Genomic DNA, 21,998 nt, shown 5'->3' on the forward strand with positions numbered 1-21,998 from the left:
ATAACCAGAACTCGTTTTGCACTTGTGCCGCACCAAGGCCTAACACTGATACCCTTTAGGGAGATGGAGCAAAAGATTGCCCTGAGGAGGACATTTTAGCAAACCGGACGCCTTCACAATGGCCGTGCTGCTGTTTGTTCAAGCTGTGAGCCCCTCTTTTTTAATCTGCATAACCCCACCTATTGTAAACCTCCTACCCCTCTTTGTTCCTATGTACCCTCAGGAGGAGGTGGGCGAGAGGGAAATTCAAAAAACAAACAAGCGAGCAGCTGTCTTCCCTTAGCTCTCCAGATGCCGGGTATAGACCCTGCTGCCTATCTACCACCATGCTGCTCGCCGCCGCTCCGGCAGCAGACTGAAGACAACTGCCACCGCGCTGCTATTTATAGGCCAAGGACCCATTGTGACACGTGAGGGCTCCAGCCCATTGTGACACGTGAGGGTTCCAGACCATGGCCAAGGGCCAATTGTGACACGTGAGGGTTCCGTGAACAGATTCTATCTAATGCAGGCAGCGCACCTGGTTGCTGGAAAGCATTAGAATACTCACACAGGTGGAGATAGGCAGCGTATTCGAGATCAGCACAGACACGATTTTTCCTTTTTTTAAATACATGTACACCAAATTTAAAAGACAGTGGTCCACAAGAGGGAAACAAGGTTTTACAAAAGAATTCATGCAGTCACAAATGTGGTATGTATGGCAGAACTACTAATTGGATACTTCAATTTAAACGCCAAGTACTGACAGCAGGGGGGCCTAACTTTGTAGATAGATGGTACAGTATATAAGCAAAACAGTAACAAAGGCCTAATACTGGCCTACATCTTAACACACCTGATGCAACCAGTAAAGACAAATTGATTGATTGATTGATTGCATTTTGAATGCAATATAATGCTTGACATACATAGGTGAAAGCAAGGCAATGCACACACAAAAAATGTTGCAAATGGTCAAGCGAAAGGAAGCAAAATGCTACACTTGGCATCTGAAATGTGCTTCTTTGACCCTGAAAAGAATTCACATCGTGGGTTAAAACACAACTTGCGCTGATTTCAATTCAATCTGTTTTTGGAAACCGGATCAGAGAAGGAGTGCACTGTTCCTGGAGATACTGCAATAACGGGTCAATGCGTGAGTGGACAGAGCAAGCTCTTTTCCCATCTCCCTGTTCTAAAAATCCATTTAATATATGGTCCCCAATTAGGAGACGTATCAGATATTAAACTGATAAGAACAGATACTACAATTGATCTTGGGCGGCGGCGACAACGACGATCATAGCCAAAATGCCGAGAAGCAATAACTAAAAATGGTTTTGTACTTGTGCCGCCTTGAGGCCTGACACTGATCCTTCATCCTAGCCAGAAGGCCAAGAAGCAATAACCAGAACTCGTTTTGCACTTGTGCCGCACCAAGGCCTAACACTGATACCCTTTAGGGAGATGGAGCAAAAGATTGCCCTGAGGAGGACATTTTAGCAAACCGGACGCCTTCACAATGGCCGTGCTGCTGTTTGTTCAAGCTGTGAGCCCCTCTTTTTTAATCTGCATAACCCCACCTATTGTAAACCTCCTACCCCTCTTTGTTCCTATGTGCCCTCAGGAGGAGGTGGGCGAGAGGGAAATTCAAAAAACAAACAAGCGAGCAGCTGTCTTCCCTTAGCTCTCCAGATGCTGGGTATAGACCCTGCTGCCTATCTACCACCATGCTGCTCGCCGCCGCTCCGGCAGCAGACTGAAGACAACTGCCACCGTGCTGCTATTTATAGGCCAAGGACCCATTGTGACACGTGAGGGCTCCAGCCCATTGTGATACGTGAGGGTTCCAGACCATGGCCAAGGGCCAATTGTGACACGTGAGGGTTCCGTGAACAGATTCTATCTAATGCAGGCAGGGCACCTGATTGCTAGAAAGCATTAGAATACTCACACAGGTGGAGATAGGCAGCGTATTCGAGATCAGCACAGACACGATTTTTCCTTTTTTTAAATACATGTACACCAAATTTAAAAGACAGTGGTCCACAAGAGGGAAACAAGGTTTTACAAAAGAATTCATGCGGTCACAAATGTGGTATGTATGGCAGAACTACTCATTGGATACTTCAATTTAAACGCCAAGTACTGACAGCAGGGGGGCCTAACTTTGTAGATGGATGGTACAGTATATAAGCAAAACAGTAACAAAGGCCTAATACTGGCCTACATCTTAACACACCTGATGCAACCAGTAAAGACAAATTGATTGATTGATTGATTGCATTTTGAATGCAATATAATGCTTGACATACATAGGTGAAAGCAAGGCAATGCACACACAAAAAATGTTGCAAATGGTCAAGCGAAAGGGAGCAAAATGCTACACTTGGCATCTGAAATGTGCTTCTTTGACCCTGAAAAGAATTCACATCGTGGGTTAAAACACAACTTGCGCTGATTTCAATTCAATCTGTTTTTGGAAACCGGATCAGAGAAGGAGTGCACTGTTCCTGGAGATACTGCAATAACGGGTCAATGCGTGAGTGGACAGAGCAAGCTCTTTTCCCATCTCCCTGTTCTAAAAATCCATTTAATATATGGTCCCCAATTAGGAGACGTATCAGATATTAAACTGATAAGAACAGATACTACAATTGATCTTGGGCGGAGGCGTCGATCATAGCCAAAAGGCCAAGAAGCAATAACTAAAAATGGTTTTGTACTTGTGCCGCCTTGAGGCCTGACACTGATCCTTCATCCTAGCCAGAAGGCCAAGAAGCAATAACCAGAACTCGTTTTGCACTTGTGCCGCACCAAGGCCTAACACTGATACCCTTTAGGGAGATGGAGCAAAAGATTGCCCTGAGGAGGACATTTTAGCAAACCGGACGCCTTCACAATGGCCGTGCTGCTGTTTGTTCAAGCTGTGAGCCCCTCTTTTTTAATCTGCATAACCCCACCTATTGTAAACCTCCTACCCCTCTTTGTTCCTATGTGCCCTCAGGAGGAGGTGGGCGAGAGAGAAATTCAAAAAACAAACAAGCGAGCAGCTGTCTTCCCTTAGCTCTCCAGATGCCGGGTATAGACCCTGCTGCCTATCTACCACCATGCTGCTCGCCGCCGCTCCGGCAGCAGACTGAAGACAACTGCCACCGCGCTGCTATTTATAGGCCAAGGACCCATTGTGACACGTGAGGGCTCCAGCCCATTGTGACACGTGAGGGTTCCAGACCATGGCCAAGGGCCAATTGTGACACGTGAGGGTTCCGTGAACAGATTCTATCTAATGCAGGCAGCGCACCTGGTTGCTGGAAAGCATTAGAATACTCACACAGGTGGAGATAGGCAGCGTATTCGAGATCAGCACAGACACGATTTTTCCTTTTTTTAAATACATGTACACCAAATTTAAAAGACAGTGGTCCACAAGAGGGAAACAAGGTTTTACAAAAGAATTCATGCGGTCACAAATGTGGTATGTATGGCAGAACTACTCATTGGATACTTCAATTTAAACGCCAAGTACTGACAGCAGGGGGGCCTAACTTTGTAGATGGATGGTACAGTATATAAGCAAAACAGTAACAAAGGCCTAATACTGGCCTACATCTTAACACACCTGATGCAACCAGTAAAGACAAATTGATTGATTGATTGATTGCATTTTGAATGCAATATAATGCTTGACATACATAGGTGAAAGCAAGGCAATGCACACACAAAAAATGTTGCAAATGGTCAAGCGAAAGGGAGCAAAATGCTACACTTGGCATCTGAAATGTGCTTCTTTGACCCTGAAAAGAATTCACATCGTGGGTTAAAACACAACTTGCGCTGATTTCAATTCAATCTGTTTTTGGAAACCGGATGAGAGAAGGAGTGCACTGTTCCTGGAGATACTGCAATAACGGGTCAATGCGTGAGTGGACAGAGCAAGCTCTTTTCCCATCTCCCTGTTCTAAAAATCCATTTAATATATGGTCCACAATTAGGAGACGTATCAGATATTAAACTGATAAGAACAGATACTACAATTGATCTTGGGCGGAGGCGACGATCATAGCCAAAATGCCAAGAAGCAATAAATAAAAATGGTTTTGTACTTGTGCCGCCTTGAGGCCTGACACTGATCCTTCATCCTAGCCAGAAGGCCAATAAGCAATAACCAGAACTCGTTTTGCACTTGTGCCGCACCAAGGCCTAACACTGATACCCTTTAGGGAGATGGAGCAAAAGATTGCCCTGAGGAGGACATTTTAGCAAACCGGACGCCTTCACAATGGCCGTGCTGCTGTTTGTTCAAGCTGTGAGCCCCTCTTTTTTAATCTGCATAACCCCACCTATTGTAAACCTCCTACCCCTCTTTGTTCCTATGTGCCCTCAGGAGGGGGTGGGCGAGAGGGAAATTCAAAAAACAAACAAGCGAGCAGCTGTCTTCCCTTAGCTCTCCAGATGCCGGGTATAGACCCTGCTGCCTATCTACCACCATGCTGCTCGCCGCTGCTCCGGCAGCAGACTGAAGACAACTGCCACCGCGCTGCTATTTATAGGCCAAGGACCCATTGTGACATGTGAGGGCTCCAGCCAATTGTGAGACGTGAGGGTTCCGTGAACAGATTCTATCTAATGCAGGCAGCACACCTGGTTGCTAGAAAGCATTAGAATACTCACACAGGTGGAGATAGGCAGCGTATTCGAGATCAGCACAAACACGATTTTTCCTTTTTTTAAATACATGTACACCAAATTTAAAAGACAGTGGTCCACAAGAGGGAAACAAGGTTTTACAAAAGAATTCATGCGGTCACAAATGTGGTATGTATGGCAGAACTACTCATTGGATACTTCAATTTAAACGCCAAGTACTGACAGCAGGGGGGCCTATCTTCGTAGATGGATGGTACAGTATATAAACAAAACAGTAACAAAGGCCTAATACAGGCCTACATCTTAACACCCCTGATGCAACCAGTAAAGACAAATTGATTGATTGATTGAATTTTGAATGCAATATAATGCTTGACATACATAGGTGAAAGCAAGGCAATGCACACACAAAAAATGTTGCAAATGGTCAAGCGAAAGGGAGCAAAATGCTACACTTGGCATCTGAAATGTGCTTCTTTGACCCTGAAAAGAATTCACATCGTGGGTTAAAACACAACTTGCGCTGATTTCAATTCAATCTGTTTTTGGAAACCGGATCAGAGAAGGAGTGCACTGTTCCTGGAGATACTGCAATAACGGGTCAATGCGTGAGTGGACAGAGCAAGCTCTTTTCCCATCTCCCTGTTCTAAAAATCCATTTAATATATGGTCCCCAATTAGGAGATGTATCAGATATTAAACTGATAAGAACAGATACTACAATTGATCTTGGGCGGCGGCGACGACGACGATCATAGCCAAAATGCCGAGAAGCAATAACTAAAAATGGTTTTGTACTTGTGCCGCCTTGAGGCCTGACACTGATCCTTCATCCTAGCCAGAAGTCCAAGAAGCAATAACCAGAACTCGTTTTGCACTTGTGCCGCACCAAGGCCTAACACTGATACCCTTTAGGGAGATGGAGCAAAAGATTGCCCTGAGGAGGACATTTTAGCAAACCGGACGCCTTCACAATGGCCGTGCTGCTGTTTGTTCAAGCTGTGAGCCCCTCTTTTTTAATCTGCATAACCCCACCTATTGTAAACCTCCTACCCCTCTTTGTTCCTATGTGCCCTCAGGAGGAGGTGGGTGAGAGGGAAATTCAAAAAACAAACAAGCGAGCAGCTGTCTTCCCTTAGCTCTCCAGATGCCGGGTATAGACCCTGCTGCCTATCTACCACCATGCTGCTCGCCGCCGCTCCGGCAGCAGACTGAAGACAACTGCCACCGCGCTGCTATTTATAGGCCAAGGACCCATTGTGACACGTGAGTGCTCCAGCCCATTGTGACACGTGAGGGTTCCAGACCATGGCCAAGGGCCAATTGTGACACGTGAGGGTTCCGTGAACAGATTCTATCTAATGCAGGCAGCGCACCTGGTTGCTGGAAAGCATTAGAATACTCACACAGGTGGAGATAGGCAGCGTATTCGAGATCAGCACAGACACGATTTTTCCTTTTTTTAAATACATGTACACCAAATTTAAAAGACAGTGGTCCACAAGAGGGAAACAAGGTTTTACAAAAGAATTCATGCGGTCACAAATGTGGTATGTATGGCAGAACTACTCATTGGATACTTCAATTTAAACGCCAAGTACTGACAGCAGGGGGGCCTAACTTTGTAGATGGATGGTACAGTATATAAGCAAATCAGTAACAAAGGCCTAATACTGGCCTACATCTTAACACACCTGATGCAACCAGTAAAGACAAATTGATTGATTGATTGATTGATTGCATTTTGAATGCAATATAATGCTTGACATACATAGGTGAAAGCAAGGCAATGCACACACAAAAAATGTTGCAAATGGTCAAGCGAAAGGAAGCAAAATGCTACACTTGGCATCTGAAATGTGCTTCTTTGACCCTGAAAAGAATTCACATCGTGGGTTAAAACACAACTTGCGCTGATTTCAATTCAATCTGTTTTTGGAAACCGGATCAGAGAAGGAGTGCACTGTTCCTGGAGATACTGCAATAACGGGTCAATGCGTGAGTGGACAGAGCAAGCTCTTTTCCCATCTCCCTGTTCTAAAAATCCATTTAATATATGGTCCCCAATTAGGAGACGTATCAGATATTAAACTGATAAGAACAGATACTACAATTGATCTTGGGCGGCGGCGACAACGACGATCATAGCAAAAATGCAGAGAAGCAATAACTAAAAATGGTTTTGTACTTGTGCCGCCTTGAGGCCTGACACTGATCCTTCATCCTAGCCAGAAGGCCAAGAAGCAATAACCAGAACTCGTTTTGCACTTGTGCCGCACCAAGGCCTAACACTGATACCCTTTAGGGAGATGGAGCAAAAGATTGCCCTGAGGAGGACATTTTAGCAAACCGGACGCCTTCACAATGGCCGTGCTGCTGTTTGTTCAAGCTGTGAGCCCCTCTTTTTTAATCTGCATAACCCCACCTATTGTAAACCTCCTACCCCTCTTTGTTCCTATGTGCCCTCAGAAGGAGGTGGGCGAGAGAGAAATTCAAAAAACAAACAAGCGAGCAGCTGTCTTCCCTTAGCTCTCCAGATGCCGGGTATAGACCCTGCTGCCTATCTACCACCATGCTGCTCGCCGCCGCTCCGGCAGCAGACTGAAGACAACTGCCACCGCGCTGCTATTTATAGGCCAAGGACCCATTGTGACACGTGAGGGCTCCAGCCCATTGTGACACGTGAGGGTTCCAGACCATGGCCAAGGGCCAATTGTGACACGTGAGGGTTCCGTGAACAGATTCTATCTAATGCAGGCAGCGCACCTGGTTGCTAGAAAGCATTAGAATACTCACACAGGTGGAGATAGGCAGCGTATTCGAGATCAGCACAGACACGATTTTTCCTTTTTTTAAATACATGTACACCAAATTTAAAAGACAGTGGTCCAGAAGAGGGAAACAAGGTTTTACAAAAGAATTCATGCGGTCACAAATGTGGTATGTATGGCAGAACTACTCATTGGATACTTCAATTTAAACGCCAAGTACTGACAGCAGGGGGGCCTAACTTTGTAGATGGATGGTACAGTATATAAGCAAAACAGTAACAAAGGCCTAATACTGGCCTACATCTTAACACATCTGATGCAACCAGTAAAGACAAATTGATTGATTGATTGATTGCATTTTGAATGCAATATAATGCTTGACATACATAGGTGAAAGCAAGGCAATGCACACACAAAAAATGTTGCAAATGGTCAAGCGAAAGGGAGCAAAATGCTACACTTGGCATCTGAAATGTGCTTCTTTGACCCTGAAAAGAATTCACATTGTGGGTTAAAACACAACTTGCGCTGATTTCAATTCAATCTGTTTTTGGAAACCGGATCAGAGAAGGAGTGCACTGTTCCTGGAGATACTGCAATAACGGGTCAATGCGTGAGTGGACAGAGCAAGCTCTTTTCCCATCTCCCTGTTCTAAAAATCCATTTAATATATGGTCCACAATTAGGAGACGTATCAGATATTAAACTGATAAGAACAGATACTACAATTGATCTTGGGCGGAGGCGACGATCATAGCCAAAAGGCCAAGAAGCAATAACTAAAAATGGTTTTGTACTTGTGCCGCCTTGAGGCCTGACACTGATCCTTCATCCTAGCCAGAAGGCCAAGAAGCAATAACCAGAACTCGTTTTGCACTTGTGCCGCACCAAGGCCTAACACTGATACCCTTTAGGGAGATGGAGCAAAAGATTGCCCTGAGGAGGACATTTTAGCAAACCGGACGCCTTCACAATGGCCGTGCTGCTGTTTGTTCAAGCTGTGAGCCCCTCTTTTTTAATCTGCATAACCCCACCTATTGTAAACCTCCTACCCCTCTTTGTTCCTATGTGCCCTCAGGAGGAGGTGGGCGAGAGGGAAATTCAAAAAACAAACAAGCGAGCAGCTGTCTTCCCTTAGCTCTCCAGATGCCAGGTATAGACCCTGCTGCCTATCTACCACCATGCTGCTCGCCGCCGCTCCGGCAGCAGACTGAAGACAACTACCACCGCGCTGCTATTTATAGGCCAAGGCCCCATTGTGACACGTGAGGGTTCCAGACCATGGCCAAGGGCCAATTGTGACACGTGAGGGTTCCGTGAACAGATTCTATCTAATGCAGGCAGCGCACCTGGTTGCTAGAAAGCATTAGAATACTCACACAGTTGGAGATAGGCAGCGTATTCGAGATCAGCACAAACACGATTTTTCCTTTTTTTAAATACATGTACACCAAATTTAACCCCTTAACGACCGCCGATACGCCTTTTAACGGCGGCCGCTAAGGGTACTTAAACCACAGCGCCGTTAATTAACGGCGCTGTGGAAAAAGTGAATAGCGCCCCCCAGAGTCGGATTTTCTCTGGGGTCTCGGTTGCCGAGGGTAGCCGAGACCCCAGAGAACATGATTCGGGGGTTTTTTACCGACCCCCGAGTTGCGATCGCCGGTAATTAACCGTTTACCGGCGGTCGCAACAAAAAAAAAAAAAACGCGATTTGCCGTTTAATTTCTCTGTCCTCCGATGTGATCGCACATCGGAGGACAGAGAAATGTGGTCCCCGATGGCCCCCAATAGCCCCCCAATACTTACCTACCTCCCCCGGTGCTCCTCGTGTCTCCCCATGGGCGCCGCCATCTTTTTTCCGGGAAAAAATGGCGGGCGCACGCGCAGTGCGCCCGCCGCCCGGCACCCGGATGTTCTTTGGGGTCTCGGCTGCCGGGGGTAGCCGAGACCACAAAGAACATGATCGGGGTCGATTTGCACCGACCCCTGCTTTGCGATCGCCGGTAATTAACAGTTTACCGGCGACCGCAAAAAAAAAAAAAAAAAAAGCGATGTTATTTCTCTGTCCTCTGATGTGATCGCACATCAGAGGACAGAGAAATAGGGGGATTCGGGGACCCTATCATACTCACCCGGGGTCCCTGGGTCCTCTTCTGTCTTCTCCTGCCAGCCGGCTTTTTCATCATGGCGGGCGCATGCGCAGTGCGCCCGCCATCTGCTGCCATCTGCCGGCCGGCAGGAGAAGACAAGTTGGGGCTAAAATTAGGGTTAGGGTTAGGGTTAGAGTTAGGGTTAGAGTTAGGGTTGGGGCTAAATTTAGGGTTAGGGTTAGGGCTAGGGTTAGGGTTAGGCTACTTTCACACTAGCGTTTTTTGGCTTCCGTCGCAATGCGTCGTTGGAGAAAAAACGCATCCTGCAAAAGTGCTTGCAGGATGCGTTTTTTCTCCATTGGCTTGCATTAGCGACGCATTGCGACGGATTGCCACATGTCGCATCCGTCGTGCGACGGATGCGTCGTGCTTCGGCGGACCGTCGACACAAAAAAAACTACATGTAACTTTTTTGTGCGACGTGTCCCACATATTTCAGTGCCACGTGCCACGTATTTAAGTGACACGTGCCACGTATCAAAGTGCCACGTGCCACATATTTCAGTGCCACGTATCAAAGTGCCACGTGCCACGTATCAAAGTGCCACGTGCCACGTATCAAAGTGCCACGTGCCACATATTTCAGTGCCACGTGCCACGTATCAAAGTGCCACGTGCCACGTATCAAAGTGCCACATCTTTCAGTGCCACGTGCCACGTATTTAAGAGACACGTGCCACGTATCAAAGTGCCACGTGCCACATATTTCAGTGCCACGTGCCACGTATTTAAGTGACACGTGCCACGTATCAAAGTGCCACGTGCCACATATTTCAGTGCCACGTATCAAAGTGCCACGTGCCACGTATCAAAGTGCCACGTGCCACGTATCAAAGTGCCACGTGCCACGTATCAAAGTGCCACGTGCCACGTATCAAAGTGCCACGTGCCACATCTTTCAGTGCCACGTGCCACGTATTTAAGTGACACGTGCCACGTATCAAAGTGCCACGTATCACGTATTTCAGTGCCACGTATTTAAGTGACACGTATCACGTATAAGTGCCACGTGTCACGTATTTAATTGCCACATATTTAAGTGCCACGTATCAAGATTTTCCATGGAGAACAGACACATCCAGAGATATGTCTGCTCTCCACGGCTGCAGCAACACACTGAAAGGAGCCATAGTTCCTGTTGGTGTGTCACTGCGCATGCGCGAGCGAGTTTACCGGCGGTCATTGACCCCGGCACTCTCGCTTAACGGCAGTGCTGCGTGGGAAAGTTCAACGCAGCTGTACTGCTGTTAACCGAGACGCCGGAGTCATTGAACTCCGGAACAGTACGCGATACACTGCTAGGAGCTTCGCTCCTGGCAGTGTATCGCCGGAGAGCAGCCGATCGGCGTGGGACACTCGTTTTATGGATTCTGCGGACAGGGAGTATGAATTTGGTTTATTATTTTTGGATTTTTTCCTGGAGGATCGAGGGCTTCGCCTACAAGTGTGCTGTTGGTGAGTATATACTCTGTGTTATATGTTGTATGTACTGTGTGTCATGTATGTGTATTGTGTGTAGGTGTTTTGTGTAACTTTACAATTGTGCTAAGTCGCCGGACACAGGGACAACTCTCCCATCCTAATACCGGATGGGAGTAGTAGTCCCATACGGCGACTTAGCACAATGGTGGCACTAGCGTCGCATGGGGACACACACACGCACACACACACGCACACACACGCACACACACACAGAAGGACTCCATGCTGCTTCACTGGGGGGCGGGGGCTTCCCTCTTCCTGTCCGACGTCACGTCCGGTCCTGGGTGTCAACCCCTCCGTACAAAGACGCCGACACCCAGGACAAAGGCGCTGTGTGTGGAAGGTAATATGGGGCCCTAGGGGGATACGCAGACACGCCGCTGCGTAAAGAATTGACATGTCAATTCTTTTTACGCCGGCGTGTTTGCAGACAAAAGCGCCGCGTTTTTTTGCGGTGTGTCTGAACGGCAAAGTGAATTCCTCATTCACTTTGCCGGCAGACGAAAATGACATTGCGCATTTTTGAAAAGCGCCCGCAAAATAGCGCTCAAAAATGCGCTATGTCTGAAAGTAGCCTAAGGCTTCTTTCACACTTGCGTCGGTACGGGGCGGTCGCAATGCGTCGGCCCGATGTACCGACGCACGTTGTGAAAATTGTGCACAACGTGGGCAGCGGATGCAGTTTTTCAACGCATCCGCTGCCCAGTCTATGTCCTGGGGAGGAGGGGGCAGAGTTACGGCCACGCATCCGCGGAAATGGCGGACGCGACGTACAAAAAAAAGGTTACATTGAACTTTTTTTGTGACGACGGGGGCTAAAGTTATGGTTAGGGTTGGGGCTAAAGTTAGGGTTGGGGCTAAAGTTAGGGTTAGAGTTGGGATTAGGGTTAGGGTTTGGATTAGGGTTGGGATTAGTGTTACGTTTGGGATTAGGGTTGGGATTAGGGTTAGGGTTGGGATTAGGGTTAGGGGTGTGTTGGATTTAGGGTTTTGATTAGGGTTATGGTTAGGGTTGAGATTAGGGCTGTTTTGGGGTTAGGGTTGTGATTATCGTTAGGGTTGTGATTAGGATTATGGATCGGGTTGAGATTAGGGTTAGGGCTGTGTTGGGGTTAGGGTTGGAGTTAGAATTGGGGGGTTTCCACTGTTTAGGTACATCAGGGGGTCTCCAAACACGACAGCCAATTTTGCGCTAAAAAAGTCAAATGGTACTCCCTCCCTTCTGAGCTCTGCCGTGCGCCCAAACAGTGGTTTACCCCCACATATGGGGCATCAGCGTACTCGGGATAAATTGGACAACAACTTTTGGGGTCCAATTTCTCCTGTTACCCTTGTGAAAATAAAAACTTGGGGGCTAAAAATCTTTTTTGTTGGAAAAAAATATATTTTTTTATTTTCACTACTCTGCATTATAAATTTCTGTGAAGCACTTGAGCTTTCAAAGTTCTCACCACATATCTAGATAAGTTCCTTAGGGGGTCTAGTTTCCAAAATTTGGTCACTTGTGGGGGTTTCTACTGTTTAGGTACATTAGGGGTCTGCAAACGCAACATAACGCCCGCAGACAATTCTATCAAAGTCTGCATTGCAAAATGGCGCTCCTTCCCTTCCGAGCTCTGCCGTGCGCCCAAACAGTGGTTTACCCCCACATATGGGGTACCAGCATACTCAGGACAAATTGGACAACAACTTTTGGGGTCCAATTTCTCTTGTTACCCTTGTGAAAATAAAAATTTGGGGGCTAAAAAAATCTTTTTTGTGGGAAAAAAAATATTTTTTATTTTCACTACTCTGCATTATAAACTTCTGTGAAGCACTTGGGCATTCAAAGTTCTCACCACATATCTAGATAAGTTCCTTGGGGGGTCTATTTTCCAAAATGGGGTCACTTGTTGGGGGTTTCTACTGTTTAGGTACATTAGGGGTCTGCAAAGGCAACATAACGCCCGCAGACAATTCTATCAAAGTCTGCATTCCAAAATGGCACTCCTTCCCTTCCGAGCTCTGCCATGCGCCCAAACAGTGGTTTACCCCCACATATGGGGTACCAGCATACTCAGGACAAATTGGACAACAACTTTTGGGGTCCAATTTCTCTTGTTACCCTTGTGAAAATAAAAACTTGGGGGCTAAAAAATCTTTATTGTTAAAAAATATACTTTTTTATTTTCACGACTCTGCATTATAAACTTCTGTGATGCACTTGGGCATTCAAAGTTCTCACTACACATCTAGATAAGTTCCATGGGGGGTCTAGTTTCCAAAATGGGGTCACTTTTGGGGGGTTTCTGCTGTTTAGGCACATCAGGGGCTCTCCAAACGCGACATGGCGTCCGATCTCAATTCCAGTCAATTTTGCATTGAAAAGTCAAATGGCGCTCCTTTGCTTCCGAGCTCAGCCATGCGCCCAAACAGTGGTTTACCCCCACATATGGGGTGTCGGCGTACTCAAGACAAATTGTACAACAGCTTCTGGGGTCCATTTTCTCCTGTTACCCTTGGTAAAATAAAAATTTGGAGGCAAAAAGATCATTTTTGTAGAAAAAATGCGATTTTTTTATTTTCACGGCTCTACGTTATAAACTTCTGTGAAGCACCTGGGGGTTTAAAGTGCTCACCACACATCTAGATAAGTTCCTTAAGGGGTCTAGTTTCCAAAATGGTGTCATATGTGGGGGGTCTCTACTGTTTAGGCACATCAGCGGCTCTCCAAACGTGACATGGCGTCCGATCTCAATTCCAGCCAATTCTACATTGAAAAAGTAAAACGACACTCCTTCTCTTCCAAGCTCTGCGGTGCGCCCAAACAGTGGTTTACCCCCATATATGGGGTATCGACGTACTCAGGAGAAATTGCACAACAACTTTTGTGGTCTAATTTCTCCTGTTACCCTTGTGAAAATAAAAATTTGGGGGCAAAAAGATCATTTTTGTAGAAAAAATGAGATTTTTTATTTTCACGGCTCTACGTTATAAACTTCTGTGAAGCACTTGGGGGTTCAAAGTGCTCACCACACATCTAGATAAGTTCCTTGGGGGGTCTAGTTTCCAAAATGGTATCACTTGTGGGGGGTTTCCACTGTTTAGGCACATCAGGGACTCTCCAAACGCGACATGGCATCCGATCTCAATTCCAGCCAATTCTGCATTGAAAAAGTCAAACGGTGCTCCTTCACTTCCAAGCTCTGCGGTGCGCCCAAACAGTGGTTTACCTCCACATATGGGGTATCGACGTACTCAGGAGAAATTGCACAACAACTTTTGTGGTCTAATTTCTCCTGTTACCCTTGTGAAAATAAAAATTTTGGGGCAAAAAGATCATTTTTGTAGAAAAAATGAGATTTTTTATTTTCACGGCTCTACGTTATAAACTTCTGTGAAGCACTTGGGGGTTCAAAGTGCTCACCACACATCTAGATAAGTTCCTTGTGGGGTCTAGTTTCCAAAATGGTATCACTTGTGGGGGGTTTCCACTGTTTAGGCACATCAGGGACTCTCCAAACGCGACATGGCATCCGATCTCAATTCCAGCCAATTCTGCATTGAAAAAGTCAAACGGTGCTCCTTCACTTCCAAGCTCTGCGGTGCGCCCAAACAGTGGTTTACCTCCACATATGGGGTATCGACGTACTCAGGAGAAATTGCACAACAACTTTTGTGGTCTAATTTCTCCTGTTACCCTTGTGAAAATAAAAATTTTGGGGCAAAAAGATCATTTTTGTAGAAAAAATGAGATTTTTTATTTTCACGGCTCTACGTTATAAACTTCTGTGAAGCACTTGGGGGTTCAAAGTGCTCACCACACATCTAGATAAGTTCCTTGGGGGGTCTAGTTTCCAAAATGGTATCACTTGTGGGGGGTTTCCACTGTTTAGGCACATCAGGGACTCTCCAAACGCGACATGGCATCCGATCTCAATTCCAGCCAATTCTGCATTGAAAAAGTCAAACGGTGCTCCTTCACTTCCAAGCTCTGCGGTGCGCCCAAACAGTGGTTTACCTCCACATATGGGGTATCGACGTACTCAGGAGAAATTGCACAACAACTTTTGTGGTCTAATTTCTCCTGTTACCCTTGTGAAAATAAAAATTTTGGGGCAAAAAGATCATTTTTGTAGAAAAAATGAGATTTTTTATTTTCACGGCTCTACGTTATAAACTTCTGTGAAGCACTTGGGGGTTCAAAGTGCTCACCACACATCTAGATAAGTTCCTTGGGGGGTCTAGTTTCCAAAATGGTATCACTTGTGGGGGGTTTCCACTGTTTAGGCACATCAGGGACTCTCCAAACGCGACATGGCATCCGATCTCAATTCCAGCCAATTCTGCATTGAAAAAGTCAAACGGTGCTCCTTCACTTCCAAGCTCTGCGGTGCGCCCAAACAGTGGTTTACCTCCACATATGGGGTATCGACGTACTCAGGAGAAATTGCACAACAACTTTTGTGGTCTAATTTCTCCTGTTACCCTTGTGAAAATAAAAATTTTGGGGCAAAAAGATCATTTTTGTAGAAAAAATGAGATTTTTTATTTTCACGGCTCTACGTTATAAACTTCTGTGAAGCACTTGGGGGTTCAAAGTGCTCACCACACATCTAGATAAGTTCCTTGGGGGGTCTAGTTTCCAAAATGGTATCACTTGTGGGGGGTTTCCACTGTTTAGGCACATCAGGGACTCTCCAAACGCGACATGGCATCCGATCTCAATTCCAGCCAATTCTGCATTGAAAAAGTCAAACGGTGCTCCTTCACTTCCAAGCTCTGCGGTGCGCCCAAACAGTGGTTTACCTCCACATATGGGGTATCGGCGTACTCAGGAAAAATTGCACAACAAAATTTGTGGTTAAATTTCTGTTTTTACACTTGTGAAAATTAAAAAAAATGGTTCTGAAGTAAAATGTTTGCAAAAAAAAGTAAAATGTTAATTTTTTTCTTCCACATTGTTTTAGTTCCTGTGAAGTACGTAAAGGGTTAATAAACTTCTTGAATGTGGTTTTGAGCAGCTTGAGGGGTGCAGTTTTTAGAATGGTGTCACACTTGGTTATTTTCTATCATATAGACCCCTCAAAATCACTTCAAAGGTGATGTGGTCCCTAAAAAAAACATGGTGTTGTAAAAATGAGAAATTGCTGGTCAACTTTTAACCCTTATAACTCCCTAACAAAAAAAAAAATTGTTTCCAAAATTGTGCTGATGTAAATTAGACATGTGAGAAATGTTATTTATTAACTATTTTTTGTGACATATCTCTCTGATTTAAGGGCATAAAAATACAAAGTTTGAAAATTGCAAAATTTTAAAAATTTTCGCCATATTTCCATTTTTTTCATAAATAATCGCAAGTAATATCGAAGAAATGTTACCACTAACTTGAAGTACAACATGTCACGAAAAAACAATCTCAGAATCAGCGGGATCCGATAAAGCGTTCCAGAGTTATAACCTCATAAAGTGACACTGGTCAGAATTGTAAAAATTGGCTCGGTCATTAAGTACCAAATTGGCTCTGTCACTAAGGGGTTAAAAGACAGTGGTCCACAAGAGGGAAACAAGGTTTTACAAAAGAATTCATGCGGTCACAAATGTGGTATGTATGGCAGAACTACTTATTTGATACTTCAATTTATACGCCAAGTACTGACAGCAGGGGGGCCTATCTTCGTAGATGGATGGTACAGTATATAAACAAAACAGTAACAAAGGCCTAATACAGGCCTACATCTTAACACCCCTGATGCAACCAGTAAAGACAAATTGATTGATTGATTGATTGAATTTTGAATGCAATATAATGCTTGACATACATAGGTGAAAGCAAGGCAATGCACACACAAAAAATGTTGCAAATGGTCAAGCGAAAGGGAGCAAAATGCTGCACTTGGCATCTGAAATGTGCTTCTTTGACCCTGAAAAGAATTCACATCGTGGGTTAAAACACAACTTGCGCTGATTTCAATTCAATCTGTTTTTGGAAACTGGATCAGAGAAGGAGTGCACTGTTCCCGGAGATACTGCAATAACGGGTCAATGCGTGAGTGGACAGAGCAAGCTCTTTTCCCATCTCCCTGTTCTAAAAATCCATTTAATATATGGTCCCCAATTAGGAGACGTATCAGATATTAAACTTATAAGAACAGATACTACAATTGATCTTGGGCGGCGGCGAGGACGACGATCATAGCCAAAAGGCCAAGAAGCAATAACTAAAAATGGTTTTGTACTTGTGTATATTAGAGCACTACGGAGCCCTGTGCGGTATATTAGAGCACTACGGAGCCCTGTGCGGCATATTAGAGCACTACGGAGCCCTGTGCGGTATATTAGAGCACTACAGAGCCCTGTGCGGTATATTAGAGCACTACAGAGCCCTGTGCGGTATATTAGAGCACTACGGAGCCCTGTGCGGTATATTAGAGCACTACAGAGCCCTGTGCGGTATATTAGAGCACTACGGAGCCCTGTGCGGTATATTAGAGCACTACGGAGCCCTGTGCGGTATATTAGAGCACTACAGAGCCCTGTGCGGTATATTAGAGCACTACAGAGCCCTGTGCGGTATATTAGAGCACTACAGAGCCCTGTGCGGTATATTAGAGCACTACGGAGCCCTGTGCGGTATATTAGAGCACTACAGAGCTCTGTGCGGTATATTCGAGCACTACAGAGCCCTGTGCGGTATATTAGAGCACTACAGAGCCCTGTGCGGTATATTCGAGCACTACAGAGCCCTGTGCGGTATATTAGAGCACTACAGAGCCCTGTGTGGTATATTAGAGCACTACAGAGCCCTGTGCGGTATATTAGAGCACTACAGAGCCCTATGCGGTATATTAGAGCACTACGGAGCCCTGTGCGGTATATTAGAGCACTACGGAGCCCTGTGCGGTATATTAGAGCACTACAGAGCCCTGTGCGGTATATTAGAGCACTACAGAGCCCTGTGCGGTATATTAGAGCACTACAGAGCCCTGTGCGGTATATTAGAGCACTACAGAGCCCTGTGCGGTATATTAGAGCACTACGGAGCCCTGTGCGGTATATTAGAGCACTACAGAGCCCTGTGCGGTATATTAGAGCACTACGGAGCCCTGTGCGGTATATTAGAGCACTACGGAGCCCTGTGCGGTATATTAGAGCACTACAGAGCCCTGTGCGGTATATTAGAGCACTACGGAGCCCTGTGCGGTATATTAGAGCACTACGGAGCCCTGTGCGGTATATTAGAGCACTACGGAGCCCTGTGCGGTATATTAGAGCACTACAGAGCTCTGTGCGGTATATTAGAGAACTACAGAGTCCTATGCGGTATATTAGAGAACTACAGAGCCCTGTGCGGTATATTAGAGCACTACAGAGCCCTGTGCGGTATATTAGAGCACTACAGAGCCCTGTGCGGTATATTAGAGCACTACAGAGCCCTGTGCGGTATATTAGAGCACTACAGAGCCCTGTGCGGTATATTAGAGCACTACAGAGCCCTGTGCGGTATATTAGAGCACTACAGAGCCCTGTGCGGTATATTAGAGCACTACAGAGCCCTGTGCGGTATATTAGAGCACTACAGAGCCCTGTGCGATATATTAGAGCACTACAGAGCCCTGTGCGGTATATAAGAGCACTACAGAGCCCTGTGCGGTATATTAGAGCACTACAGAGCTCTGTGCGGTATATTAGAGAACTACAGAGTCCTATGCGGTATATTAGAGAACTACAGAGCCCTGTGCGGTATATTAGAGCACTACAGAGCCCTGTGCGGTATATTAGAGCACTACAGAGCCCTGTGCGGTATATTAGAGCACTACAGAGCCATGTGCGCTATATTAGAGCACTACAGAGCCCTGTGCGGTATATTAGAGCACTACGGAGCCCTGTGCGGTATATTAGAGCACTACGGAGCCCTGTGCGGTATATTAGAGCACTACAGAGCCCTGTGCGGTATATTAGAGCACTACGGAGCCCTGTGCGGTATATTAGAGCACTACGGAGCCCTGTGCGGTATATTAGAGCACTACAGAGCCCTGTGCGGTATATTAGAGCACTACAGAGCCCTGTGCGGTATATTAGAGCACTACGGAGCCCTGTGCGGTATATTAGAGCACTACGGAGCTCTGTGCGGTATATTAGAGCACTACGGAGCCCTGTGCGGTATATTAGAGCACTACGGAGCCCTGTGCGGTATATTAGAGCACTACAGAGCCCTGTGCGGTATATTAGAGCACTACGGAGCCCTGTGCGGTATATTAGAGCACTACGGAGCCCTGTGCGGTATATTAGAGCACTACGGAGCCCTGTGCGGTATATTAGAGCACTACAGAGCCCTGTGCGGTATATTAGAGCACTACGGAGCCCTGTGCGGTATATTAGAGCACTACGGAGCCCTGTGCGGTATATTAGAGCACTACAGAGCCCTGTGCGGTATATTAGAGCACTACAGAGCCCTGTGCGGTATATTAGAGCACTACGGAGCCCTGTGCGGTATATTAGAGCACTACAGAGCCATGTGCGCTATATTAGAGCACTACAGAGCCCTGTGCGGTATATTAGAGCACTACGGAGCCCTGTGCGGTATATTAGAGCACTACGGAGCCCTGTGCGGTATATTAGAGCACTACAGAGCTCTGTGCGGTATATTAGAGAACTACATAGTCCTATGCGGTATATTAGAGAACTACAGAGCCCTGTGCGGTATATTAGAGCACTACAGAGCCCTGTGCGGTATATTAGAGCACTACAGAGCCCTGTGCGGTATATTAGAGCACTACAGAGCCCTGTGCGGTATATTAGAGCACTACAGAGCCCTGTGCGGTATATTAGAGCACTACAGAGCCCTGTGCGGTATATTAGAGAACTACATAGTCCTATGCGGTATATTAGAGAACTACAGAGCCCTGTGCGGTATATTAGAGCACTACAGAGCCCTGTGCGGTATATTAGAGCACTACAGAGCCCTGTGCGGTATATTAGAGCACTACAGAGCCCTGTGCGGTATATTAGAGCACTACAGAGCCCTGTGCGGTATATTAGAGCACTACAGAGCCCTGTGCGGTATATTAGAGCACTACAGAGCCCTGTGCGGTATATTAGAGCACTACAGAGCCCTGTGCGGTTTATTAGAGCACTACAGAGCCCTGTGCGGTATATTATAGCACTACAGAGCCCTGTGCGGTATATTAGAGCACTACAGATCCCTGTGCGGTATATTAGAGCACTACAGAGCTCTGTGCGGTATATTAGAGAACTACAGAGTCCTATGCGGTATATTAGAGAACTACAGAGCCCTGTGCGGTATATTAGAGCACTACAGAGCCCTGTGCGGTATATTAGAGCACTACAGAGCCCTGTGCGGTATATTAGAGCACTACGGAGCCCTGTGCGGTATATTAGAGCACTACGGAGCTCTGTGCGGTATATTAGAGCACTACGGAGCCCTGTGCGGTATATTAGAGCACTACGGAGCCCTGTGCGGTATATTAGAGCACTACAGAGCCCTGTGCGGTATATTAGAGCACTACGGAGCCCTGTGCGGTATATTAGAGCACTACGGAGCCCTGTGCGGTATATTAGAGCACTACGGAGCCCTGTGCGGTATATTAGAGCACTACGGAGCCCTGTGCGGTATATTAGAGCACTACGGAGCCCTGTGCGGTATATTAGAGCACTACGGAGCCCTGTGCGGTATATTAGAGCACTACAGAGCCCTGTGCGGTATATTAGAGCACTACAGAGCCCTGTGCGGTATATTAGAGCACTACAGAGCCATGTGCGCTATATTAGAGCACTACAGAGCCCTGTGCGGTATATTAGAGCACTACGGAGCCCTGTGCGGTATATTAGAGCACTACGGAGCCCTGTGCGGTATATTAGAGCACTACGGAGCCCTGTGCGGTATATTAGAGCACTACAGAGCTCTGTGCGGTATATTAGAGAACTACATAGTCCTATGCGGTATATTAGAGAACTACAGAGCCCTGTGCGGTATATTAGAGCACTACAGAGCCCTGTGCGGTATATTAGAGCACTACAGAGCCCTGTGCGGTATATTAGAGCACTACAGAGCCCTGTGCGGTATATTAGAGCACTACAGAGCCCTGTGCGGTATATTAGAGCACTACAGAGCCCTGTGCGGTATATTAGAGCACTACAGAGCCCTGTGCGGTATATTAGAGCACTACAGAGCCCTGTGCGGTATATTAGAGCACTACAGAGCCCTGTGCGGTATATTAGAGCACTACAGAGCCCTGTGCGGTATATTAGAGCACTACAGAGCCCTGTGCGGTATATAAGAGCACTACAGAGCCCTGTGCGGTATATTAGAGCACTACAGAGCTCTGTGCGGTATATTAGAGAACTACAGAGTCCTATGCGGTATATTAGAGAACTACAGAGCCCTGTGCGGTATATTAGAGCACTACAGAGCCCTGTGCGGTATATTAGAGCACTACAGAGCCCTGTGCGGTATATTAGAGCACTACAGAGCCCTGTGCGGTATATTAGAGCACTACAGAGCCCTGTGCGGTATATTAGAGCACTACAGAGCCCTGTGCGGTATATTAGAGCACTACAGAGCCCTGTGCGGTATATTAGAGCACTACAGAGCCCTGTGCGGTATATTAGAGCACTACGGAGCCCTGTGCGGTATATTAGAGCACTACAGAGCCCTGTGCGGTATATTAGAGCACTACGGAGCCCTGTGCGGTATATTAGAGCACTACGGAGCCCTGTGCGGTATATTAGAGCACTACGGAGCCCTGTGCGGTATATTAGAGCACTACGGAGCCCTGTGCGGTATATTAGAGCACTACGGAGCCCTGTGCGGTATATTAGAGCACTACAGAGCCCTGTGCGGTATATTAGAGCACTACGGAGCCCTGTGCGGTATATTAGAGCACTACGGAGCCCTGTGCGGTATATTAGAGCGCTACGGAGCCCTGTGCGGTATATTAGAGCACTACAGAGCCCT

General features: G+C 46.4%; 7 pseudogenes; all 7 read right to left on the reverse strand.

Annotated features, from left to right (window-relative positions):
- Positions 1-1,093: 1,093 nt before the first annotated feature.
- Positions 1,094-1,308, reverse strand: LOC143784096 (U2 spliceosomal RNA; annotated as a pseudogene).
- Positions 1,309-2,479: 1,171 nt separating this feature from the next.
- LOC143784094 (U2 spliceosomal RNA) lies at positions 2,480-2,688 on the reverse strand (annotated as a pseudogene).
- A 1,171-nt stretch (positions 2,689-3,859) lies between these two features.
- LOC143784104 (U2 spliceosomal RNA) lies at positions 3,860-4,068 on the reverse strand (annotated as a pseudogene).
- A 1,127-nt stretch (positions 4,069-5,195) lies between these two features.
- LOC143784101 (U2 spliceosomal RNA) lies at positions 5,196-5,410 on the reverse strand (annotated as a pseudogene).
- A 1,175-nt stretch (positions 5,411-6,585) lies between these two features.
- On the reverse strand, positions 6,586-6,800 carry LOC143784102 (U2 spliceosomal RNA; annotated as a pseudogene).
- A 1,171-nt stretch (positions 6,801-7,971) lies between these two features.
- On the reverse strand, positions 7,972-8,180 carry LOC143784100 (U2 spliceosomal RNA; annotated as a pseudogene).
- An 8,844-nt stretch (positions 8,181-17,024) lies between these two features.
- On the reverse strand, positions 17,025-17,239 carry LOC143784098 (U2 spliceosomal RNA; annotated as a pseudogene).
- Positions 17,240-21,998: the final 4,759 nt, after the last annotated feature.

The sequence above is a fragment of the Ranitomeya variabilis genome, chromosome 6 (assembly GCF_051348905.1).
Source record: "Ranitomeya variabilis isolate aRanVar5 chromosome 6, aRanVar5.hap1, whole genome shotgun sequence".
NCBI lineage: Eukaryota > Metazoa > Chordata > Amphibia > Anura > Dendrobatidae > Ranitomeya > Ranitomeya variabilis.